Below are 23,416 nucleotides of genomic sequence, written 5' to 3'. Positions count from 1 at the left end.
ACGTGACAAAAACAAAGTGTGTTGAAATTGCAAAAGTAGTACAATTCCACAAATTTTTTTACCATGTTCACTAAATGGTAAAACTGACCTGCCACTATGATTAACCAGATAATTACTGAGTTTGTTGATAGCAAACATGCATAGGTTCTTTATTTACATGGCAAATAAAAATTCCAAAGTTTGCAAAAAATAAAAAAAAAGTTGCCATTTTTTGAGAGCTATAGCATTTTATTTTTTCGGGATCTGGGGCTGAAAGAGGGCTTACATTTTTATTGATACCATTAGGGTTGAACGAAACGGATCGGACAAATTCAAAAATCGCCAACTTTCGGCAAAGTCGAGTTTCTGGAAACCCGACACTAGTGTGGGATCGGCCATGAGGACGGCGATCTTCGCGCCAAAGTCGCATTTCGTATGATGCTTTCAGCGCCATTTTTCAGCCAATGAAGGAGGATGCAGAGTGTGGGCAGCGTGATGACATAGGTCTCGGTCCCCACCATCTTTGAGAAGGGCATGACAGTGATTGGCTTGCTTTCTGTGGCGTCACAGGGGCTATAAAGGGGCATGCACGCCGACCGCCATCTTACTTCTGCCGATCGTAGCATAAGGAGATGTTGCCGCAGCTTCATCAGAAGAAGGGATATAGTTAGGGAGGGAAGATTAAGCCCCGAAACTGCTTGTGCTGTAGCGATTTCCACTGTCCAACACCACCATTTGTTTGCAGAGACAGTGGAGGCTATATTTTTGTGCATCAGCTCTGTAGCTTTTTAGGCTGCCTTATAAGGCTCCCTGATAGCTGCATTGCTGTTTGCACGCCGCTGTGCAAACCAACTGCTTTTTTAAAAGCAAAAATCCTGTTGCTCCTTTCTGCACAGTTATCATGTTTATTTGTCCACACTTTTGTGTGCAGCAGTCCTTTTTATTGCTGCCATACTTTTCCTGAGATCATTGTAGGGAGATTGAAATTGCACTACAGTCCTTGTATTACAATTACTGGTTGGCATGCCTCCTGGATCCACGATATAAAGGAAAATTACAAAATATCATGCCACATGAGAACCTTGAGCAAATATTGGCTACCAAACAAGCAACTCTTGTAGACTGTTTGGTTCAGGCATTCCCAGCATTCAGCGGCGGTGATGGTTCTTACACGAACCGTAGTGGGCAACATGGTAGAGGTGTTTTATGACCAGGTTGTGGAGTGATTTTGCAATGAACACTGACATGACAGGTAGTGGTGCATCGATTCAAAGTGACAGGAGAGAGCATTTGTCCAGTATGGTTACGAACTACTTTTCCTCCCTTATCGATGTTCACCCTCACAGGTCATTCCACTTTGATTACTGGGCATCTAAAATAGACACCTGGCCTGAATTGGCAGAATATGCATTACAGGAGCTCGCTTGCCCTGCTGCTAGTGTGCTATCAGAAAGAGTCTTCAGTGCTGCTGGTTCAATACTGACCGAAAAAAGGACACGTCTGGCTACCCAGAATGTTGATGATCTAACCTTCATTAAAATGAACCAATCATGGATTTCAAATTATTTTGCCCCACCTTCTCCTGCTGACACGTATCTTGCTTTTGGCCTCCTCTTACTGACTTCTCCAATTCCGCCATTTGCAGCTGCTGAATGTTCACAATAGGCCTTTTTTATACCTCCCTAAATGGGCTGACTCCCCCCACAGAGCTGTGGTCACCACCTGGCGCAAGCACCTGTGCGAGTGCCATTTGACTGGACAGGTGGGTGCGCCCACACTTGGGCGATGGCACTGGCACAGGGTCCCTCATAGTACAATGAAGTGTCTCTGATGGTGGTGGTGCACAACCAACGTCAGACACACCGTCGTAATATGAGGGGCCCTGTGCCAGTACCGCCACCCTCGAGAGAGAGTGTTCCCCCCAGCTCGAACAGTGCTCTACCACTTGCAATACTTACCTCTCCCTGCTCCACCACTGTGTAGTCTGTGCTGTTAAATCCTTCAATGGCACTGCCAATACAAATTTGTTGAAATGATAGATGATAGTTAAAATATGCAGGGGCCCTGGCCTCCATTTTGACCAGTTAATGAGAAATTACTGCTCCATTGTTGAACCTCCTAAAATGCTTACAAAATAAAAGAACATTTTACAAATTGTGCTTAAATAAAGCAGACATGAGGCGAAATGTTATTAATGTTTTTTGGGGTATAACTATCTACAGTGTGGGCTATTTATATGGATACACCTAAATAAATTGGAAATGGTTGGTGATTAGTGATGAGTGAATGTGCTCACCACTGCTCGTTACTCGCCCGAGTATCGGGGTACTCAGGGTACTCGCCAAGCAGCGAGCATTTCCGGGATTATTCGGCGGTAATTGATGTCTCCAAGCAGCATTTTTGGAGGACTTTATAGACACAATCATGGTGCAGGGATTGTCTGCCAGGCCATAAAATGCCGAAGCCATCTTTGTTGTGGTCGTGCAGTGATTGGCTTGGCCTCACAGCATCATCATCCCGAATATAAAAGACCTGGCGCCATCCTACATAGTAACATAGTAACATAGTTAGTAAGGCCGAAAAAAGACATTTGTCCATCCAGTTCAGCCTATATTCCATCATAATAAATCCCCAGATCTACGTCCTTCTACAGAACCTAATAATTGTATGATACAATATTGTTCTGCTCCAGGAAGACATCCAGGCCTCTCTTGAACCCCTCGACTGAGTTCGCCATCACCACCTCCTCAGGCAAGCAATTCCAGATTCTCACTGCCCTAACAGTAAAGAATCCTCTTCTATGTTGGTGGAAAAACCTTCTCTCCTCCAGACGCAAAGAATGCCCCCTTGTGCCCGTCACCATCCTTGGTATAAACAGATCCTCAGCGAGATATTTGTATTGTCCCCTTATATACTTATACATGGTTATTAGATCGCCCCTCAGTCATCTTTTTTCTAGACTAAATAATCCTAATTTCGCTAATCTATCTGGGTATTGTAGTTCTCCCATCCCTTTTATTAATTTTGTTGCCCTCCTTTGTACTCTCTCTAGTTCCATTATATCCTTCCTGAGCACCGGTGCCCAAAACTGGACACAGTACTCCATGTGCGGTCTAACTAGGGATTTGTACAGAGGCAGTATAATGCTCTCATCATGTGTATCCAGACCTCTTTTAATGCACCCCATGATCCTGTTTGCCTTGGCAGCTGCTGCCTGGCACTGGCTGGTCCAGGTAAGTTTATCATTAACTAGGATCCCCAAGTCCTTCTCCCTGTCAGATTTACCCAGTGGTTTCCCATTCAGTGTGTAATGGTGATATTGATTCCTTCTTCCCATGTGTATAACCTTACATTTATCATTGTTAAACCTCATCTGCCACCTTTCAGCCTAAGTTTCCAACTTATCCAGATCCATCTGTAGCAGAATACTATCTTCTCTTGTATTAACTGCTTTACATAGTTTTGTATCATCTGCAAATATCGATATTTTACTGTGTAAACATTCTACCAGATCATTAATGAATATGTTGAAGAGAACAGGTCCCAATACTGACCCCTGCGGTACCCCACTGGTCACAGCGACCCAGTTAGAGACTATACCATTTGTAACCACCCTCTGCTTTCTATCACTAAGCCAGTTACTAACCCATTTACACACAGTTTCCCCCAGACCAAGCATTCTCATTTTGTGTACCAACCTCTTGTGCGGCACGGTATCAAACGCTTTGGAAAAATCGAGATATACCACGTCCAATGACTCACCGTGGTCCAGCCTATAGCTTACCTCTTCATAAAAACTGATTAGATTGGTTTGACAGGAGCGATTTCTCATAAACCCATGCTGATATGGAGTTAAACAGTTATTCAGTTATTAACAGTTAAGCAGTTAATCCTGCTCGCGGCATTCTGTTCCTGTTTCAGGGAAAGTAGGGAGAGCTGCTGCCGAGATAGGGTCAGAATCGTGGTTTTTAGAGTTAGTGTAGGTCGGCAACGCATACATCCACAACTCCTCAGAAACCGAAAGTCCTTTTTAGGTTTAATTCATGGGTCCCGATATTGCAGCACTAGGTAGGCACGGCATGGCATATCCATATCAGTGCAAGGCCTGCAGGCACTGTATATGCGTCCAATGCTCCCACTGCATCCTTCCCAAAGCCCCATAACTGCCTGCTGCTGCAGCGTATTTACAAAATACCATATATACTCGAGTATAAGCCGAGATTTTCAAGTGCCCCTCTCGGCTTATACTCAAGTCACGGTAGCGGTGGGGTCGGCGGATGAGGGGGTGAGGGCGCTGAGGTATACTTACCTAGTCCCAGCGATCCTCGCGCTCCCTGCCTGTCCCACGGTCTTCTGTGCTGCAGCTTCTTCCCCTCTTCAGCGGTCACGTGGGACCGCTCATTAGAGAAATGAATAGGCGGCTCCACCTCCCATAGGGGTGGAGCCGCCTATTCATTTCTCTAATCAGCGGTGCCTGTGACTGCTGATAGAGGAAGAGGCTGCAGCACAGAAGACCGTGGGACAGGCGGGGAGCGCCAGGATCGCTGGGACTAGGTAAGTATGTAATATTCACCTGTCCCCGTTCCAGCCGCCAGGCGCCGCTCCATCTTCCCGGCGTCTATCTGCGCTGTGACTGTGCAGGTCAGAGGGCGCGATGACGCATATAGTGTGTGCGGCGCCCTCTGCCTGATCAGTCAGAGCGGAGAGACGCCAGGACCGGACGCTGGGAGCTGCAAGCAAGAGAGGTGAGTATGGCTTTTTTTTTATTATTGCAGCAGCAGCAGCAATGGCACAGATTTATGTGGAGCATCTATGGGGAAATATGAACGGTGCAGAGCACTGTATGGGGCACAGCTATGGGACAAAAATGAACGGTGCAGAGCATATATGGGGCACAGATATGGGGAAATATGAACGGTGCAGAGCACTATATGGGGCACAGATATGGGGCAATATGAACGGTGCAGAGCACTATATGGGGCACAGATATGGGGCAATATGAATGGTGCAGGGCACTATATGGGACACAGATATAGGGCAATATGAACGGTGCAGAGCACTATATGGGGCACAGATATGGGGAAATATGAACGTTGCAGAGCACTATATGGGGCACAGATATGGGGCAATATGAACGGTGCAGAGTACTATATGGGGCACAGATATGGGGCAATATGAACGGTGCAGAGCATATATGGGGCACAGATATGGGGCAATATGAACGGTGCAGAGCATATATGGGGCACAGATATGGGGCAATATGAACGGTGCAGAGCACTATATGGCACAGATATGGGGCAATATGAACGGTGCAGAGCACTATATGGCACAGATATGGGGAAATAATGATCTATTTTTATTTTTGAAATTCACCGGTAAATGCTGCATTTCCACCCTCGGCTTATACTCGAGTCAATAAGTTTTCCCAGTTTTTTGTGGCAAAATTAGGGGGGTCGGCTTATACTCGGGTCGGCTTATACTCGAGTATATACGGTACCTATTTTTTTTCCAAAAATTCTCCCCCCCACAAAAAAATATACAGTCTGTTCTGTCAGACTAAGGGGGCTGTTGAAAAATCATAGTTTGTCAGGCATATGTAGCATAGTTGTGTGTGCTACCCTTGTGCCACTTTTTTTTTGGCGTTTTAAATTCACCGAAAAGGCCTCATATATCTCTGTGCTCCAAGTTTTTGCATGGTAGGCCGGTGTACTTATTTTTGGGCTGTCTGATACTCAAATTCTATACAGCACTATTTAGCATAAAAAAATTCTAAGGCCACAGATTTGCTAGTGTGGTATTTCCATGACAGCCATCATATATCTACGTGCTCCAAGTTTGGTCATTGTAGGCCGGAGGACCACTTTTTTTGCTGTGTGTTACTGAAATTATGTACAGCACTATTTAGCATACAATAATATAAACAGAATATAATACAGGAGAAAAAACGAGTCAGAAGCTCATAATATACAAACGTACACAAAACTTTTATTAAATATCCATATACATAAAACTAGAACTGTTAGTATGCAAGTGCATACAGTTCTTGGAGCAATCAGTAATGTTTATAACAATATGAGGTACATGACAAAAATTCCAAATAAGTGAGTGCCGGTAGGTCCCGCCTGCACAATTGGGCCAGAACAATATAGTAAACATACAAAATCAAAGTGCCATGGTAAATTTATAAAAATATCACAGCAGTAGCAATAAGTTTAAAGCCTATCTGTATGCTGGTAGCACAAAGGGTTAAATTTGGAAGCACATTATACATCCCTGTGAATGCCAACCACTCCCATTAGCTCCTAATAGAGCCTGCATAGCATGCCAGAAAAGCTGAGAGCAATGGAGGAGTTGAAGGATACCATATGTCCCTGTGGACTCCAAACACTCCCACTTATTCCCAGATAGTTCGGCATGTGCACATACCAGACTGGTCAAATCATGCCAGCTACTGATGCAAGAAACATGAATAAAAAATGGCACTGCAGTTAAACATAGTATTTACCCATAGCGTGTTAGGCAGGTGTCCCCAAACTCACTCTCCAACGCACGTTTTGGTGCGAGTCCACCTTCTTCAGGGGACGTGGCTTTGGAGGCAACTCATCCCACCCTAAAAACCCGGCATGTGTGGTCACATGGTACAAGCGATCCAATCGTAGTGAGCGCATCAGCGTAAGTGCTCAGCATAGTTGCAGCGAAGTACCGTATATGCATGAATAGAAGCAACCATACAATGAGATGAGTGCAGCAAAGTACCGAATATGCAAGAATAGAAGCAACCATACAGTAAGATCAGTGCCATAAAGGCACAAGAAAAGCCCAATGTCAGGCAAAATGCCAGACATAACAGATAAAAGCATGCCCACACATCCGTCTGCAACGTAAGACAGGTCACATGAAGCGGCTGGCGCCAAACCGCCACCATGCACCAAATCAAGCAGGGCAGATGGAGGGGGTACAATGAGCCGTAAATAAAAAAAAAAATATATATATATATATATATATATATATATATATATATATACCTTTCTTTTTGATCGCCATTGTATAGAAAGCCTTAATAATAAAAATGCTGAAATATCCCAAGAAAAGGGACATCGCAGCAATATCACTGGATACACTTCAGTTGACAAAATGCTGATCATCAGTACTTTAGAATATCAAAGAAGTGGTTAAATAAAGTCCATATTGAAGTTCAAAGCATCCTGATAAATATTAGGCTAGATGTATTCAGGAACCACTCTTCATATCCATCACTGTCCAGGTAATCTGCCGGGTACGGGGATACATCTTGAAAAGGGCACGTAACTGATGTTGGAACATATATGCTATATATGATTGATCACTAAAGAAATAAGAATAAAAAACATAACGTGGGGGGACATTGTGCCCAAGATGGTAATCCATCTGCATTCTTTTTGGGCAAGTAAGCGTTTAATGTCCCCACCACGGATCCCCAGTTGGACGTGCTGAATCCCTCTGACCAGAAAGGATTTTGGATCACATTGGTGGAAATTTCGAAAGTGCCTAGGTATGGTCTTTAGCAGAGTTTGGTCAGTGACCGATGCCGCTGCAAGTATGTCACGCACGTGCTCACGAGTACGTGTTTTGAGCTGGCGTGACGTTAGCCCTATATAGATTTTATTGCAGTCACACGTAGCGTAATAGATCACCTGTGCAGTTGCACAGGTGATATGCTGTCTGATACTAAAGTTACGTGTTCCATCCGATGAGGTAAATGTGTTTGTTCTTAAAATATTCTTACAAGCTACACATCTACCACAGGGAAAGCACCCCTGTGGTGGTCCACGGGAATTAAAGGGGCTTTTGATATCTGATATGTAGTGACTTCTTACCAGCATATCTCCCAAATTCTGGCTGCGTCTTGCTGTCATTAGTGGATCCTTAGGTAAGTATTTTGACAGTATTGGATCCGTCTGTAACACGTTCCAATGCCGTTTTAGGCTCTCCCTCATCAATGGCCCTTATGGTGGCTGTAGGATGGCCCGAACTCGCATGTAGCAAAGCATTGACCGAGGTGGGCTTACGGTATACGTCAGTCTGCAACTGCAAGTGTTCACCACCAATATTTTGACATCCAAAAAGTCCACCTCGGTCCTGCTACATGTATATGTCAATTTGATATTATGCATATTGGAGTTCAGGCCATCCATAAAATCCCGGAGCGGCTGTTCGCTCCGCCCCGCCACACAATAAAAACGTCATCGATATAGCGTAGCCAGCACTGCACATGGTCCACAGCCTGAACGCCCTCTCCCCCAAAAATCTCCCTCACCCAAAATTTTTCAAATTGATGTTTTCTGTGTTTCTCACAGCTTCCAATTCCAAAGCAGCTATGGATTATAAAGCACGTGAGCAATCATGGCTGACACGTATTAATGAGGTGTTCAATGACAGTTCCAGGCCATCAACAGCAGATGGCAGTATGGATACATATGAGACAACTAAGAAACTTAAAGATTTAATACATAGGTGCACTCGGATCTGGTGGAATCGTGCCTTTCTAAATAAATATATTGAAACTGGCCTTACGCCCAGAGGGTTGAGAGTCCAGGTGTTCCCGTCCTTCGAGGTGGAGGATATAGTGTTCAAACAGAAATGGGAGGAATATGCTACTACATGCTCAAAGGGCTTTATGGTACTATTAGCCCAATTAAATAAAGATACCATAGACTCCCTGGACAAAGAAATTGAGATCGTGCAAAACTCATTTAAGCGAGAGCTATCTGATGTAGAATTACAAGCACTTAATTGTGAAGTTGATAAAGAATTCCAGAAGTGGGAAAAGGAGATTTGTGCCACTAAGACAGCGAAGTTCCAGCGAGATGTTGGTGACAGACAGTCCAATATGGTGTATAGGTGGAATCGGAAATCACGTAAACACATGAAGGGATCTAGGAGGAGATCTATATCTGCATCTATGACCTCATGCGCATCAAGTGAGGAATCATCTAAATCGCATTCGAAGGCTGTTGAACCTTATAAGATGTTCCCCAATAAGTATATTCAGTTGAAGCGTAAAGTGGGATATGCCAACAAACAAGATAAAAAGCACAAAACCAACCAACTAGAGGTAAGTAATTTATTTGCACATGTTCTGACTCAGGCTCAGCTGGAGGTTCTGTCCATGGGTTTAACCTTTTCACCAACTAACAATTTTGATTTTTTTACAGCAATAAAGGATTTGTTTTTGTTTTCAAGAAAATTAATTCTTAAAAAATTACACAATAAAGGAAATGATGGGCAATCACATAATGAACAAGCAGAAATGGAAGCTCTTAGAGCCTTGGAGGAACTTCTAGCTGATTAGGACTCAACATGTGCAGGTACGTCCCCACGTTTCATATATCCACGGTCCACTCGTTTCCCCCCCTTGTCAGTGTGTCCAGCTGTGGACATATTCACTAGGTTAGTCATGAATGATTTTCAACACATGTCCACCATTCGTAAAACCGATAATCTAACAGCACGGCAGAGACTGGCCCTGATTGATCTCAGAGGCTATAGGGATATTGTTATTAAGCCAGCCGACAAGGGGGGGAACATAGTGATATGGCCACAGTGGATGTATGAGAAGGAGGCCTATAGGCAATTGAAAGATAAAAAAACATACGATCATCTTGATCATAATCCTATAATTACTTTTTCTGCAGAACTTGAATTAATTTTACAACAGGCCTTTGAGAAAGGCATTATTCCCAAAAAAAGTAATGGAGGGTTTACTCACGAAAACCCCTAAAGTTCCGACCATCTAATTCACACCTAAAATTCACAAGGATTCTTTGAATCCACCCGGTCGGCCCATTGTGTCCGGCTTGGGTGGACTCTGTCAACCTATTTGTAAATTCATAGATTATTACCTCAAGCCGCTTGTGGAATCCTTACCCTCGGATGCACGGGAGACAATGGATGTTCTGTCCAGAATTGGCGGTATGCCCCTGGATATGGATATGTTACTTGTGACGGCAGATATCAAATCACTGTACACATGCATCCGACACAGTGACGGTCTTCAAGCCTGTCAGTTTTTTCTTGATAACAGCAAATGGGATGGCCCTATGTGTGAGCTTATCCTGGAGCTGCTCCAGTACATCCTGACCCACAATTTCTTTGTCTTTCGCGATGTATTCTATCTACAGCGGTGCAGCACTGCCATGGGAGCGGCCTGTGCGCCCTCTTTCGCCAATCTCTTCCTAGGATTTTGGGAGAGAGAGAATTTTGGGGGAGAGGGCGTTCAGGCTGCGGACCATGTGCAGTGCTGGCTACGCTATATCGATGACGTTTTTATTGTGTGGTGGGGTGGTGAACAGCAGCTCCGGGATTTTATGGATGGCCTGAACTCCAATATGTATAATATCAAATTGACATATACATATAGCAGGACCGAGGTGGACTTTCTGGATGTCAAAATATTGGTGGATGAACACTTGCAGTTGCAGACTGACATATACCGTAAGCCCACCTCGGTCAATGCTTTGCTACATGTGAGTTCGGGCCATCCTACAGCCACCATAAGGGCCATTCCAGTGGGCCAATTCCTCAGAATGAAACGTATTTGCTCATCTGAGGAAAGATTTGAGGCTCAGGCGACGGATTTACGTGACATGTTTCGGATGCGTGGGTACAGTGAACGTTGCATCAAGCGTGGATATATGCGGGCAAAGAGGAGTAGCCGCTCCACCCTTTTACATGGCCAACCAAAAACCAAAAACGTGATGACCAAGTTAGATTCATATCCACCTATAATGGTCAGTGGATGCAGATGAGGGAGAGCCTAAAACGGCATTGGAACGTGTTACAGACGGATCCAATACTGTCAAAATACTTACCTAGGGATCCACTAATGACAGCAAGACGCAGCCAGAATTTGGGAGATATGCTGGTAAGAAGTCACTACATACCAGATATCAAAAGCCCCTTTAATTCCCGAGGACCACAACAGGGGTGCTTTCCCTGTGGTAGATGTGTAGCTTGTAAGAAAATTTTAAGAACAAACACATTTACCACATCGGATGGAACACGTAACTTTAGTATCAGACAGCATATCACCTGTGCAACTGCACAGGTGATCTATTACGCTACGTGTGACTGCAATAAAATCTATATAGGGCTAACGTCACGCCAGTTCAAAACACGTACTCGTGAGCACGTGCGTGACATACTTGCAGCGGCATCGGTCACTGACCAAACTCTGCTAAAGACCATACCTAGGCACTTTCGAAATTTCCACCAATGTGATCCAAAATCCTTTCTGGTCAGAGGGACTCAGCACATCCAACTGGGGATCCGTCGTGGGGACATTAAACGCTTACTTGCCCAAAAAGAATGCAGATGGATTACCATCTTGGGCACAATGTCCCCCCACGGTCTCAATGAATCACAGGGGTTTGCTTCATTCCTCTGACCATTACTCACATGCGCTTTATGAGATATTAGTTGTCTCTCTGTGTTTTCCCTGAGATTATCCTGCCTTCTGCTGTTGTATGTCTCTTAACGGCTTTTTGGCTTTTTTTAATCATTTTTATTTTTATGTTTTGACATTTATGTTTTTTATTCTTATTTCTTTAGTGATCAATCATATATAGCATATATGTTCCAACATCTGTTACATGCCCTTTTCAAGATGTATCCCCGTACCCGGCGGATTACCTGGACGTTGATGGATATGAAGAGTGGTTTCTGAATACATCTAGCCTAATATCTATCAGGATGCTTTGAACTTCAATATGGACTTTATTTAACCACTTCTTTGATATTCTAAAGTACTGATGATCAGCATTTTGTCAAGTGAAGTGTATCTAGTGATATTGCTGCGATGTCCCTTTTCTTGGGATATTTCAGCATATTTATTATTATGGCTCTCTATACAATGGCGATCAAAAAAGAAAGGTATATATATATATATTTTTATTCACGGCTCATTGTACCCCCTCCGTCTGCCCCGCTTGATTTGGTGCATGGTGGCGGTTTGGCGCCAGCCGCTTCATGTGACCTGTCTTACGTTGCAGACGGATGTGTGGGCATGCTTTTATCTGTTATGTCTGGCATTTTGCCTGACATTGGGCTTTTCTTGTACCTTTATGGCACTGATCTCATTGTATGGTTGCTTCTATTCATGCATATACGGTATGTTGCTGCACCTATGCTGAGCACTTACGCTGATGCGATCAATACGATTGGATCACTTGTACCATGTGACCACACATGCCGGGTATTTAGGGTGGGATGAGTTGCCTCCAAAGCCACGCCCCCTGAAGAAGGTGGACTCGCACCGAAACGTGTGTTGGGGAGTGAGTCCCGGGACACCTGCCTAACACGCTATGGGTAAATACTATGTTTAACTGCAGTGCCATGTTTTTATTCATGTTTCTTGCATCAATAGCTGGCATGATTTGACAAGTCTGGTATGTGCACATGCCGAACTATCTGGGAATAAGTGGTAGTGTTTGGAGTCCACAGGGACATATGGTATCCTTTAACTCCTCCATTGCTCTCAGCTTTTCTGGCATGCTATGCAGGCTCTATTAGGAGCTAATGGGAGTGGTTGGCATTCACAGGGATGTATAATGTGCTTCCAAATTTAACCCTTTGTGCTACCAGCATACAGATAGGCTTTAAACTTATTGCTACTGCTGTGATATTTTTATAAATTTACCATGGCACTTTGATTTTGTATGTTTACTATATTGTGCTGGCCCAATTGTGCAGGCGGGACCTACCGGCACTCACTTATTTGGAATTTTTGTCATGTACCTCATATTGTTATAAACATTACTGATTGCTCCAAGAACTGTATGCACTTGCATACTAACAGTTCTAGTTTTATGTATATTGATATTTAATAAAAGTTTGGTGTATGTTTGTATATTATGAGCTTCTGACTCATTTTTTTTCTCCTGTATTATATATATTTGAGTCACTCTGCCCTTAATAATATGCAATTTAGCATTTATGCTACTTTATGCATGGTATTTTTGTAGGAAGAATGTCTTTGGGATTATTTTTCAAAATAATATAAACAGGCCACATATTTGCCAGAGTGGTATTTCCGTGAGAGCCCTCATACTGTATATCTGTGTGCTCCAAGTTTGGTCATTGTAGGCCGGAGGACCACTTTTTTTTGCTGTGTGTTAGTTACTGAAATTATATACAGCACTATTTAGCATACAATAATATAAACAGGCCACATATTTGCCAGTGTGGTATTTCCGTGAGAGCCGTCATACAGTATATCTGTGTGCTCCAAGTTTGGTCATTGTAGGCCAGAGGACCCTTTTTTTGCTGTGTGTCACTGAAATAATATACAGCACTATTTTGCCTCAAAAAATAATACAAGGCCACATATTTGCCAGTGTGGTATTTCCGTGACAGCCATCATATATCTGCGTGCTACAAGTTTGGTCATTGTAGGCCGGGGTAACACTTTTTTTGCTGTGTTACTGAAATTATATACAGCACTATTTAGCATACAATAATATAAACAGGCCACAGATTTGCCAGTGTGGTATTTGTCTGAGAGCCCTCATATATCTCTGCTCCAAGTTTGGGCATTGTAGTCCGGTGTACTTATTTTTTGGCTGTCTTATACTCAAATTACATACAGCACTATTTTGCATAAATTAACTTTAAAAAATGCCCCAAAAATTGAATGCAGTCTGTTAGATCAGGGTGAGGCCTGCCTGGTGTTTGGGTTTGAAAAATAGTAGATTTGCAGGCATACTGATCAGTAGGGTTGAGCAAAACGGGTCGTTCATTTTCAAAAGTCGCCGACTTTTGGCAAAGTTGGGTTTCATGAAACCAGATCCGACCCCTGTGCGGGGTTGGCCATGCAGTACGCGACTTTCGCGCCAAAGTCGCGTTTCAATGACGCGAAAAGCGCCATTTCTCAGCCAATGAAGGTGAACGCAGAGTGTGGGCAGCGTGATGACATAGGTCCTGGTCCCCACCATCTTAGAGAAGGGCATTGCAGTGATTGGCTTGCTGTCTGCGGCGTCACAGGGGCTATAAAGGGGCGTTCCCGCCGACCGCCATCTTACTGCTGCTGATCTGAGCTTAGGGAGAGGTTGCTGCCGCTTCGTCAGAAGCAGGGATAGCGTTAGGCAGCGTCCATTAACCACCCAACCGCTTGTGCTGTAGCGATTTCCACTGTCCAACACCACCTTCGGTGTGCAGGGACAGTGGAAGCTACATTTTTTTTTTCTCAGCGCTGTAGCTCATTGGGCTGCCCTAGAAGGCTCCCTGATAGCTGCATTGCTGTGTGTACGCCGCTGTGCAAACCAACTGCTTTTTTCAAAGCACAAATCCTGTTGTTCCTTCCTTTCTGCACAGCTATCTTGTTTGTTTGTCCACACTTTTTATTTAATTTGTGCATCAGTCCACTCCTTATTGCTGCCTGCCATACCTGGCTGAGATTACTGCAGGGAGATAGTAATTGTAGGACAGTCCCTGTGTTTTTTTTTTTTTTTGTGGGAGATTAAGATTGACATTTCTGCTAGAGTACCATCCCTGTGTGTGCCATCTCTCACTCAGTGGGCCATAGAAAGCCTATTTATTTTTTTGCTTGATTTGGGTTCTAAAATCTACCTGAAAAAATCACTACATCAATCAGTGGGAGAAAAATATTGGCCTCTGGGCTTGTGTGCCACTCCTGACTCCTGTGTGTGCCATCTCTCAGTCAGTGGGCCATAGAAAGCCTATTTAGTTTTTTATTTTGTTTCTAAAGTCTCCCTGAGAAAAAAAAAAAAAATCAGTGGGAGATTAATATTAACATTTGTGCTTGAGTGACAGTCCTGCGTGTGTAGCATCTCTGTGATTTGGTGCCAGAAAACAGAGTGTGTAACATTGTGCCTGATTTTCCTTGTGGTCTCACCAACCTGTAAAGGGATATTGAAATCATACTGAAGTTATAGCTCACCGTGTAAGTTGTTTGACAGCAACAAATAAAGTTACTTTGGTTAAGTTTTTAAAACAATGAGGAAGTCTGGTGCAAGAGGTCGTGGCCGTGGGCGTTCATTGTCAGCTGGTAATGGTGGTAGTGGAGCATCAGGTGGTCGTGGGAAAAAAAATATTCCACCTAAGTCTGGAGCTGTGGAGCCAGGTTCGTCGTCTTGCTACACAAGGCCTTGAACGCTCTCTTTTCTGGGAGTAGGAAAACCGCTTTTAAAGCCGGAGCAGCAACAGCAAGTTTTGGCTTACATTGCAGACTCAGCCTCTAGCTCTTTTGCCTCCTCTTCTGAAACTGGTAAATGTAAAAGCAGTGCGTCGCTTGTGGATGTTCACGGTCAGGGACAAGTCGCTTCCTTGTCCTCTTCAGCAAAAACGACAAGAGAGAAGGATGCAGCAGGCGACACAACGGGTTACTCCATGGAGCTCTTTACACATACCGTCCCTGGCTTAGAAAGTGAAACAGTTAACAGGCCATGCCCATTACAAGTAGATTCTGACATGGAGTGCACTGATGCACAGCCAGACTACTATGCTGGTCCTTTGACTCAGACCACAACATTGCCCTCTCAGGGTACTGATACACAATCACCCAAAACCCCCAAGAATATTATTCAGGGCACAGAATGTTTGGTTCAAAATATATAAATTTTATTACTCCTTAAGAACATCTCTAAAACAACACATATATTACAAAACATTATACAGGAACCTCTAATCCAAAATTAACCATTGATGTGTGCTTGATAAATTACACCTGACTTTAATGCTGACCATACTTTAAGACTGTGTCATGGGTCAGATTTTTGCATTCAAAATGCTATGCAGATCTTAGTTTCACATCAAAAGGTGATTGCTTAAGTATTAACTTTCTAAAGTGCCGATGTGCATCAGTAATACTCTACATACTAGGATTTAACTATCATAAGGCCACCATGGTACTGCCAATAATTATATACAGGAGTAGGATACAGCGCTACTTCCGTGGCTTATGTCCCAGTAAGGCATCCCTTCCTACTGCGCACATACCTATTTTAAATCTTTATATGGATGGTAAGTATAAGAAAAAGGGAAAAGCATATTCACCTGCTAAAGCACACTCAAGGAAACCCCCCCCTGATGAGACTATGTTGCCCCGTCATGAACGCTATACCACCGACCGACACGGTGACATAGACGAAGTTGCACACGAGCTAGAAGAGGAGGTAATAGATGACCCAGTTGTTGACCCCGATTGGCAGCCATTGGGGGAACAGGGTGCAGGCGGCAGTAGTTCAGAAGCGGAGGTGGAGGAGGGGCCGCAGCAGGCATCAACATCGCAACATGTTCCATCTGCCGGGCCCGTATCTGGCCCAAAACGCGTGTCAAAGCCAAAACTTGTTGGAGTACAGCGTGGCCATCCGGTTAAAGCTCAGTCTGCAATCCCTGAAAAGGGATCCGATGCTAGGAAGAGTGCAGTCTGGCATTTTTTTAAACAACATCCAATTGATCAGCGCAAAGTCATCTGTCAAAAATGTTCAACTACCTTAAGCAGAGGTCAGAATCTGAAAAGTCTCAATACAAGTTGCATGCATAGACATTTAACCACCATGCATTTGCAAGCCTGGACTAACTACCAAACGTCCCTTAAGGTTGTAGCACCCTCGGCCAATGAAGCTAGTCAGCAACGCAACATCCCTTCCGTCACTGTAAGGCCACCATTTTCCGCACCACCGGCAGTATCTGTGCAGGTTTCTTTGCCAGCCAAAAGCAGTCAGGGTCAGGGAATCACCAGTTTTGTAGGAGGAAATATTGCATCTAGGGCACCGGCGGAAACAATACCGTCTCCAACCGTCTCTCAGTCTGCCATGTCCACACCCGCAAGTTCCACGATCTCCAGCTCTCCAGTCCAGCTCACCCTACATGAGTCTCTGGTTAGAAAAATGAAGTACTTATCCTCGCATCCGCGTACACAGGGTTTGAACGCCCACATAGCTAGACTAATCTCGTTAGAGATGATGCCCTACCGGTTAGTTGAAAGCGAGGCTTTCAAAGCCCTGATGGAGTACGCTGACCCACGCTACGAGCTACCCAGTCGACACTTTTTTTTCCAGAAAAGCCATCCCAGCCCTGCACCAGCATGTTAAACAGCGCATCGTCCATGCACTCAGGCATGACTACAGATGCATGGACCAGTAGGCATGGCCAGGGACGTTACGTGTCCATCACGGCACACTGGGTGAATGTGGTGGATGCAGGGTCCACAGAGGACATCAATTTCGGGACAGTTGTGCCTAGCCCATGGTCTAGGAAACAGTTGGCTGTAGGCGTTCGCACCCCCTCCTCCTCCTCCTCATCGTCCTCCTGCAGAAGCAACAGCTCTTCCACAGACCGCAGTCGGCCAACCACTCCATCGGCAGCTGACACTGTTGCACACCAGTTGTCCCATTATGGGCCAGCTACTGGCAAGCGTCAGCAGGCTGTATTGACTATGAAGTGTTTGGGCGACAACAGACACACCGCGGAAGTTCTGTCCGAGTTCTTGCAACAAGAAACGCAGTCGTGGCTGGGCACAGTAGATCTTGAGGCAGGCAAGGTAGTGAGTGATAACGGAAGGAATTTCATGGCTGCCATCTCCCTTTCCCAACTGAAACACATTCCTTGCCTGGCTCACACCTTAAACCTTTTGGTGCAGTGCTTATTGAAAACTTATCCTGGGTTCTCCGACCTGCTCCTCAAAGTGTGTGGACTTTGCTCACATATCCGATGTTCGCCTGTACACTCCTGCCGTATGCAGAGCTATCAGCGGTCTTTGAACCTTCCCCAGCATCGCCTAATCATAGACGTTGCAACAAGGTGGAACTCAACACTGCACATGCTTCAGAGACTGTGCGAACAGAGGCGGGCTGTTATGTTTTTGTGGGAGGATACACATACACGGGCAGGCAGTAGGATGGCAGACATGGAGTGGTCAGGTGTGCAGTGGTCGAAGATACAAGACATGTGTCAAGTCCTTCAGTGTTTTGAGGAATGCACACGGCTGGTTAGTGCAGACAACGCCATAATAAGCATGAGCATCCCCCTAATGTGTCTGCTGATGCAAAGTTTGACGCACATAAAGGATCAGGCATCTGCACCAGAGGAAGAGGAAAGCCTTGATGACAGTCAGCCATTGTCTGGTCAGGGCAGTGTACAGGACGAGGTAGCGGGCGAAGAGGAGGTGGAGGACGAGGAGGATGATGGGGATGAGTATATTTTTAATGAGGAAGCTTTCCCGGGGGCACTGGAAATTGGTTGCGTGGCAAGGCCGGGTTCTGGTTTTTTGAGGGACACAAGTGACGTAGATTTGCCTGAAACTGCCCCTCAACCAATCACAACCGCAGATTTGACAACTGGAACTTTGGCCCACATGGCAAATTATGCCTTACGTATCCTCAAAAGGGACACACGCATTACTAAAATGATGAACGATGACGATTACTGGTTGGCCTGCCTCCTTGATCCACGCTATAAAGGCAAATTGCAAAATATTATGCCACATGAGAACTTGCAACTAATATTAGCAACCAATCAATCAACTCTTGTTGACCGTTTGCTTCAGGCATTCCCAGCACACAGCGCACGTGATCGTTCTCACACGAGCTCCAGGGGGCAGCAGACCAGGAGTGTTAGGGGTGCACACATCAGAAGTGGCGTTGGGCAGAGGGGTTTTCTGACCAGGTTGTGGAGTGATTTTGCTATGACCGCAGACAGGACAGGTACTGCTGCATCTATTGAAAGTGACAGGAGACAACATTTGTCCAGTATGGTTACTAACTATTTTTCATCCCTTATCGATGTTCTCCCTCAACCGTCATTCCCATTTGATTACTGGGCATCAAAATTAGACACCTGGCCAGAATTGGCAGAATATGCATTGCAGGAGCTTGCTTGCCCGGCAGCTAGTGTCCTATCAGAAAGAGTATTCAGTGCTGCAGGTTCAATATTAACCGAAAAAAGGACTCGTCTGGCTACCCAAAATGTTGATGATCTAACATTCATTAAAATGAACCACAACTGGATTTCGAATTCTTTTGCCCCACCTTGCCCGGCAGACACCTAGCTTTCCTACGAAAAGCTCTTGCCTGTGGACTACTGTGAATTACTTTTCTAATGTCTAATTTGCTGCAGCTGATTGTCCAACATATGACATGATTACACCTCCCTAAATGGCCAAACTCCCCACACGGGGCCGTAGTATCGCGACTTGGCGCAAGCACCCGTGAGCGTGCTATTTGTCTGAAGAGGTGGGTGTGCCCGCTTTTGGTCGACGGCATTGCCTCTGGGTCCCTCATAGTACAATAAAGTGTCTCTGGCGGTGGTGGTGCGCACCCAATGTCAGACACACTGTTGTAACATGAGGGGCCCTGGGCCTGTACCGCCGGCCACAAGAGAGTTCACCCACCCCCAGGTCAAACATTGTTCTACCACTTCCACAGTTATCTCTCACACTTCCACCAATGTTTAGTCTATGCGCTGACATCCTTCCATTCCTGCCACTGACAATACCATTGTGTTGACATGTATGATGGTACTTAACATAGTCAGGGGCAGTGTCCTCTATTTACCACAGTAAATACTTTGCACTAAATTAGTAGGTCTGAAACTACGCAGAGGATCCCACCCCTGTACCTAATGATTGCACCCTTTAGTGTTTTCGTTTTGTTTTAATGCGAGACATTCACATTTATTTATTGTTTTGGACTACTAACTGGCAGACACTCATTACAATCGGCCTCCGCTGACCAGACCACTGCTGCCCGTGTACCCCTGGAACCAATTTTAAATTGTCTACAGCCAGCCCATTTTATTATGTTAGGCCTTCGAAGCCTGTCTGCGGCCCGTTCTTTCTACTACTACTACTACACTGACCAGTCTACTGCTGCCCGTGTACCCCTGGAACCTATTTTTTTATTGCATAGAGCATCCTTTTTTTAATAGTAGGCGTACAAAGTCTGTCTGCGGTCCACTATTGAAATTGTCCTCCACTGCCCAGAGCAATGCTGCCTGTGTACCCCTGTAACCTTTTTTAAGCTGCAGTGAGCCACATTTTTGGTTTAAGGCCTACTACCTGTGTCTGTCAGCGCCACTCAATACAGCTGTCCTCCTTTGAAAAAAGCTGAGCGTCAATAGTCTTGTTTTCAGCCTCTAGGAATTTTAAAACTGCATTGGGGCTACAACTTTGGTAGGGCCTACTAACGGTGTCTTCCACTCCAAGGTGTTCCCCAGGTTTCCTCTCCATTGCTTCAATCTTAATGCTCTCGTTTAGTAGTTGTTGGAAACTACACTGCATTAGGCCTACAAATTGGGTATGGGGTGTAGAGAGATGGTGTGTTCCACTCCAAGGTGTTCCCCAGGTTTCATCCACATTGCTTCGGTCTTCCGACTCTCGTTTAGTAGTTGTTGGAAACTACACTGCATTAGGCCTACAAATTGGGTATGGGGTGTAGAGAGATGGTGTGTTCCACTCCAAGGTGTTCTCCAGGTTGCCTTTTCTGAGCTTCGATCTTCCGGCTCTTGTTAAATAGTGGTTAAATGGAACAACTGCATTTGGCCTACTAGTTGGGTTGGGGCCTACTATCGGTGTCTGCCACTCCTTGCTGTTCTCCTCCACTGAACAAAGCTGTGCCGCCTGTTTACTACGGTTGCCAATTTTGAACTGCATTTCGACTACTTACTGATTTGGGCCTACTCTGTGTCAGCCTCTCATTCCAGTTGTCCTCCACTGCAATGCCCCCTGGTTAGTCCTGTGTTACCAATTTTGAACTGCATTTAGCCAACTTTATTCTTTGGGTCTATATCTGTGTTTCCTCCTCATCCTGCCCATTGCCCAGCCAGTGATAGATGAGTCTGCTGGTACATTGACCCATAACGCAAAATTCCCCGTTCACGCTACACAGCAAGATTGTGACCCTGCTGAAAGTCAGGTTCCTCTTCCCGCATACCATACCACCTTACACGGGGACAAAGAGGAAGGTGCAGATGAAAGTGCAGGTTCCTTCATCAGGTGGGGGGAGGAATACTAGTTGGCGACGTCATTGGCACAGGGCCTCTCATAGTACGCAAAAGTGTTGCTGCCGGTGGGAGGCGCCCCCGCCGTGCAAACACACCGCTGTACTTTGAGGGGCCCTGTGCCAGTGCCAATGCCAACTAGTGGGCCCCCCCTGCTTGCTCAGGATCTCAGCACTTGCAAAGTTGAAATACTTACCTCTCCCTGCTCCACTGCCGTGACGTGTTCCAGATTTCCTGGGCCCACTAATTACTTGAACCAGCCCTACCCCCCACAACTTTAGCCAAATGACCCCCAATTTCAAATGCCTTCCAATTATTATAAGGTAAATTTCGATTGACAAGCTTCTGTAACAAGAATGGATGTTTTTGCCATTAAAATGGGCAGTGTAGGTGTTTTCCTGGCCTCCACTCACTGCCGCCTATGCTCCCCCATTGACTTGCATTGGGTTTCGTGTTTCGGGCGATACCCGACTTTTCGCGATAATCGGCCGATTCCACTCGACTCGACTTCTAAGATAGTCGGGTTTCGCGAAACACGGCTCGACTCTAAAAAGGTCAAGGTCGCTCAACCCTACTGATCAGATATTATTTTGCTACTAATTAAGACTTGTGTTGAGCATTTTAAATAATGCAGTAGTCCATTTAAAATGGTTAAGGCAATGGGCAAGGGACGGCGAAGTGGACGTGATGCTGATGGTGCATCCAGAGGACAAGGCTGTGTCCAAGGTGAAAGTGGGCAACAACAAACCTTCCTGTCCCAGTTTCTAGGGGGCCACAGCACACCACTATTGAAGCCAGAGCAGTGTGAAATGGTTTTTTGGTTGGATAGCAGATAATGCTTTAAGTCACTTAGCCGCCACCTCCACCACCTTGTCTTCCACATGGTAATGTCTGAGTAGCCGTGAGTGTGGCCAGGATATTCCTCACCCTGATCCTCCTTCCTCCCACCATGCTGAGTGCCCTGACACAAATGATCCCACACTTGGACACTCTGAAGAGCTGTTCAGTTTTCCATTTCAAGATTCAGAAATCACTGCCGGTCAACTTGAAGTGGGGAAAGATGAGATCGCATGTAGAGCTGCCCAAAGCTTTGACCAGCCCCGGTCACATGAAGGCGATGGTGGGAAAGTGTCACGAGTAGGGTTGAGCGAAACGGGTCGAACATTTTCAAAAGTCGCCGACTTTTGGCTAAGTCGGGGTTTCATGAAACCCGATCCGACCCCTGTGCGGGGTCGGCCATGCGGTACGCGACTTTCGCGCCAAAGTCGCGTTTCAATGACGCGAAAAGCGCCATTTCTCAGCCAATGAAGGTAAACGCAGAGTGTGGGCAGCGTGATGACATAGGTCCTGGTCCCCACCATCTTAGAGAAGGGCATTGCAGTGATTGGCTTGCTGTCTGCGACGTCACAGGGGCTATAAAGAGGCGTTCCCGCCGACCGCCATCTTACTGCTGCTGATCTGAGCTTAGGGAGAGGTTGCTGCCGCTTTGTCAGAAGCAGGGATAGCGTTAGGCAGGGTCCATTAACCACAAAACCGCTTGTGCTGCAGCGATTTGCACTGTCCAACACCACCCTCGGTGTGCAGGGACAGTGGAAGTTTTTTTTTTTTTTTTTTTTCCCCTCAGCGCTGTAGCTCATTGGGCTGCCCTAGAAGGCTCCCTGATAGCTGCATTGCTGTGTGTACGCCGCTGTGCAAACCAACTGCTTTTTTCAAAGCACAAATCCTCTTGTTCCTTCCTTTCTGCACAGCTATCTTTTTTGTTTGTCCACACTTTTTATTTCATTTGTGCATCAGTCCACTCCTTATTGCTGCCTGCCATACCTGGCTGAGATTACTGCAGGCAGGGAGATAGTAGCTGCCTGCCATACCTGGCTGAGATTACTGCAGGCAGGGAGATAGTAGCTGCCTGCCATACCTGGCTGAGATTACTGCAGGCAGGGAGATAGTAATTGTAGGACATTCCCTGTTTTTTTTTCTTTTTTTTTTTTTGGTGGGAGATTAAGATTGGCAATTTGGCATTTCTGCTAGAGTGCCATCCCTGTGTGTGCCATCTCTCTCACATAGTGGGCCATAGAAAGCCTTTTCATTTTTCTGTATTTTTTTTTTGTGGGGTGTATAAATTCTCCCTGATAAAAATACAGTGGGAGATTAATATTGGCCTTTGGGCTTGTGTGCCAGTCCTGAGTGTGCCATCTCTCTCACAAATAGTGGGCCATAGAAAGCCTATTTTATTTTTTTGGGGGTTTTATAAATTCTCCCTGAAAAAAAGGGAGATTAATATTGGCCTCTGGGCTTCTGTGCCAGTCCTGAGCGTGCCATCTGTGTCAGTCCTGAGCGTCCCATCTCTCTCACAAATAGTGGGCCATAGAAAGCCTATTTTATTTTTTTTGGGGGTTTTATAATTTCTCCCTGAAAAAAAGGGAGATTAATATTGGCCTCTGGG

Source organism: Ranitomeya imitator, chromosome 5, assembly GCF_032444005.1.
Source record: "Ranitomeya imitator isolate aRanImi1 chromosome 5, aRanImi1.pri, whole genome shotgun sequence".
NCBI lineage: Eukaryota > Metazoa > Chordata > Amphibia > Anura > Dendrobatidae > Ranitomeya > Ranitomeya imitator.
This window is presented reverse-complemented; position numbering follows the sequence as displayed.